Consider the following 4611-nt stretch of genomic DNA (forward strand, 5'->3'; position numbering starts at 1 on the left):
ATGTGTAACGTCTGGATATTACTTACTGCGATATTGGGTGCATCTAAAAGCCATGGGACTGTGAGATGGTAACTAATAATTCTTGGTATAAATTCTATGGTGTTCTCTGATTTTTTTTTTACTAGCTTTTGCAATTCGGTTGGTATAAAACTCAGTTAATAGGCACTTGCATACACCCAAGGACTCTGAATACTTTGAGCTAGGTTAAAAATTTCTCAGAAAATCCTCAGGTACCTTTGTTTCCAGTTAGATCTAAGCTATTTCTCCTCCAAAATCAACCAGACATAGCAGAATTATTCATAGTAGTCAAAAGGTGGAAACAACTTAAATGTCCATCAACAGATGAATGGCTAAACAATGTGTGGTGTACACATACGATGGAATATTATTCAGTCATAAAAAGGAATGAATGGGCCAGCCCAGTGGTGTAGTGGTTAATTTTGCACATTCCACTTCAGAAGCCTGGATTTTACGGGTTCGGATCTTGGATGTGGCCCTACACACTGCTCATCAAGCCATGCTGTGGGAGCATCCCACGTACAAAATAGAGGAAGATTGGCACAGATGTTAGCTCAGGGTCAATCATCCTCACCAAAAAAAAGAAAAGAAAAGAAAAGAATGAAGTTTTCCTACAAGCTACAACATGGATGAGTCTTGAAAACATTATGCTAAATGAAATAGGCAAGTCACAAAAAGGCAAATATTGTATAATCCCAGTTATACGGGTGCCTAGAATAGGCAAACTCGTAGAGACACAAAGAGTAGACATTACCAGGGGCTGGGGGAGTGGAGGTATTGTTTAGTGGCTACAGAGTTTGCTCCAGATGATGAGAAAGTTCTGGAAATAGGTAATAGTGATGGTTATACAGCATTATAAAAGTACTTAATGCCATTGAATTGTATACTTAAAAATGACTAAAACAGTAAATTTTATGTTACACATAGTTTACCAAAATTAAAAAAAAGAAACAAACAAATAAGCCAGAGGAGTATCACTTAGCTCTCACTATTTGGGGGCTGGTCTTTGCATCCAAAACTTCAGAAGAACAAAAGTGTTTTGTATTTTTGTGTTCTAACAACAGACCATTAAACTCCTCACAAAATGGGATCAGAGTTCCCAGAGTGTGAACTAGGCACAGATGTAAAGTAAGGTGTTCTGGAACATTCAGATTGTTGCATACTATGGCTGAGGATCAAAGGTGGGGGATGGGAGGGCTTAAAATAAAGACGGAAAAAATATCAAAGTTTTAAAAGAGAAAAGGATCAACAGTGAGAAACACAGGGATAAAAAATGAATAAGAGAACTAGTCTGTGGAATACTTTTAGGAGCTCTATATGTAGCCCTAGAAACTTCTTGCTCATACATTTTTTCTTAATCCCTTGGGAAGAAGTTGAACTTTTTTTCCTTTTCAAATGTCTAGTGCTGTTTTTCCAAAATACCACTAAGCGGTTAGTGTATCAGCCTATCCTAAACATTCACTCGTGGTGATTAAGATTATGTATACAAGGGCGCCAACCCAACTTCCCCTGCAAGTTCATCACGGAGCAGCCTGCCGAACTCAGGAGATGCTGCACAGACCTGCCCGAGGCCACCAGCTCGGTCAGACAAAATAGGAATTATTCAGAAACAAAATTATTCAGTCCAAAAAGTATGTCTCAAACTACAGTTGTTGTTGGTACACTTGGAGATGACATTAGAGAAGGGCACAGTGTGGAGGGCTGAGAGAAAATGGACTGATGGGCTTTGAGAGCAATAATGAGCATTCCTAACAGCGACCAGTTCAGGATCATGGGACGTGGTTTTGAGTGTTAATATAAATAACATGGCAACAACCAAGATGCAGGGTGGATACGCGATTAGAGAGAACTAATAATATTCAGTCAAAGTAAGATTTTGGTGGTGGGGTGCCCATGTGTCTTGTTCCTGCAAACTCTCAGGATCCGCCATAAGACAGGAAGAAAGGCAATAAACGTGAATCTATGCACGATGTCCATTCCTCCTAGAGATGTGGGCTTTGGGGAAAGAACCAAGAATGCCATCAGGTGAAGCTACACAGTGGGAGAGCTCAAGAAGGGTCTAGAACCAGCCTCTCTATTCCTCAGTTGACACTACCATAGCTAGAGGCTCATGAGTGGCTGTCAACGTGAAACAGAGCAGTGCAGATTTGGAAAGCATTCTAAGGGAATCGAGTAGAAGAGGAACGTAGCAGAATTGCCTGCATGCTCATTACACATGTACTCTGACGGGATTTTACAGATGTCCCTGAAGCTGACTGAGCTGAGAAAGAACTCCCGTGTGACCAGAAGCCCCCGTCCGAATGATTCACATGTAAAGATAACTCTTGGCTGGCGGTTGCAGCTGCTGTTGACAGAGCTTTGTGTGACGCTGCCTGCTGGCCTGCTTTGCACGAGAGGGAGCCGTTCCGTCCCTCCCTACCAAGGAATGGGTCAGGCGGTGTGTTTGTTGCTACTGCTGCTGCCTCTGCTGCTGCTGTTTCTCAGCTGTCCACAGCAAGGCCATGTGTTTGAAGTTGGGCACAGTGTGCCTTTGAGGTGGCTCTTGGGCCCATTCGTTGCAGCTGTCCCACCTGTGCTGGCACGGAGCAGCTGCTGGGCCCCTGCACACATCCTGCCCACAGGGCCCAGCATGGGCCAAGTGCCCTTCAGCTCTGGGAGGCTGCTTAAGCCATGCCTTGCTGTCTACTGTGACCACGTATTATGTCCAGAATTGGCGGCTACCTTTCTGCCAGTTGTTTAGCATTGCCTGGGCCTAGGTCATGAGGCTCATGTCCATGTGGGCTGGTTAGTTGCCCACACTTGTTCTGTGATTCCAGAAGGCTCAACTAACCAGGAACCTTATAAATGTAAGCCCCTGATTGCAGGGGAGACTGGTCAAGAAAACATGGTTGAAATGAAGGAAAGGTGTCACTCTGGCTGCAAAAACAACTCAGAATTTGCTCTCCATGAGTAATAGCCCATAGGAGCCCCACTATTTCCAGGGAGTATGTTGGCTTTACCACCTCCCTGCTGACCTTGAGTGGTGTATTGAGTGGTGTCGGTCTTTAAACGCAATCAATCTTGCCTTAACTAAAGGTTCTGCCTCTTAGTCAGCAACTTTTGGACCCCACAACAAAATTTATTGCTAATTTAAAATCATAATTTGTGTAAATCACTGGCTATGTGGGGCATTTCATTCAAGAGTGCTGAAAAATGAACTCAGTTTTTGCCCAATCCAGCATAATGGGCTGAACTTATAAGTTACATAAAAACAGTCTCCATGGAGGTCAGCCCTGGTGGTCTAGTGGTTAAGATTCAGCACTCTCACTGCCATAGCCTGGGTTCATTTCCCGGGCAGGGAACCACACCACCTGTCTGTCAGTTGCTGTACTGTGGAGGCGGCATGTTGTTGTGGTGCTGATAGCTGTGCCACTGGGATTTCAAATACCAGCAGGGTCACCCATGGTAGACAGGTCTCAGTGGAACTTTCAGACTAAAGACAGACTAGGAAGAAGGATCTGGCCACCCTCTTCCAAAAAAATTGGCCGTGAAAACCCTGTGCATAGCAGCAGAGCATTGTCTAATATAGCACTCGAAAGTGAGAGGATGGCACAAAAAGACCCAGCAGGGTTTTGCTCTGCTGTATGCAGTCTCTGGTAGTCCTACAGTATCTCCAGCAGGAGAAACAGAGCCCAAGGTGAGCATCAAGCTCCCTGAACATTGCAGGATGGGGCTTGACCACTGGGGATCAGATAGAGACGGGGGAGCAAGGCCGGGTTTACAGAAACCAATGCTCAGATCTTGGTAGACTACATTCCTGCTTTCAGTGACCCTCAATCATAACTCCTGGCCAGAAGCTCTGCCCATCTGCAGAGCCAAGCTGGTGGTGCTGTGTGGACAGGGAGCTTGGTTGTCAGTTCTGCCTGATTTGGGTCCCCAGTCAACGAACCATACTAGCCATGGAGCCTGTTTTATGGCTTCGCCCAGGCAGGGAAGCAAATGTGCAGCCCCACTCAACTACTAAGTGTAGCCTCCACTCCCACCTCACCAAGAAGTTTGGCCAGAGAACCCAGGCAGTTGTGGAGCCCATCTTACAGTCCCACTTGGGCGCAGCACCAAGCCAGACCCCCTGCCAACTGTTAATATGGCCTCTGGTCTGGCCCCACATAATCAGGGAGCCTGAACAGTGACCCTTAACAGCCTTGGAACCCAGCCTATGGTAGCGCCCAGCCGTACAGCCCAGGCTATGGCCCTGTCCAATTACTGAACACAACATGCAGCCTTTCCCAGGCAGGGAGCCCAGAGAGTCACCCTATCCAATTGTGGAGCACACCCTCTAGCCCCACTCAACTGTAGGATACAGCTAAAGGCCCCTCTCAACCAGAGAGCCCAGCCTTCAGCCTTGCTCAACTTCAGGGCACAGCCTGAATCCCAATCTGATTGTGAAGCCCTGTCTGTGGCCCTGCCTGAACACAGAGTCAAGCAAATGGCACCATCCGGTTGGGAAGTACAGCCTAAGACCCCACCAAGCCAGAAGTGATTGCAGAACCCAGCCCACAGACCTGTTTCATCACTGCCCTGCCAGGGAGCACAGCCTGCAACCTTACCCAACCA

This window comes from Equus caballus, chromosome 30 (assembly GCF_041296265.1).
Source record: "Equus caballus isolate H_3958 breed thoroughbred chromosome 30, TB-T2T, whole genome shotgun sequence".
In the NCBI taxonomy this organism is placed as follows: Eukaryota; Metazoa; Chordata; class Mammalia; order Perissodactyla; family Equidae; genus Equus; species Equus caballus.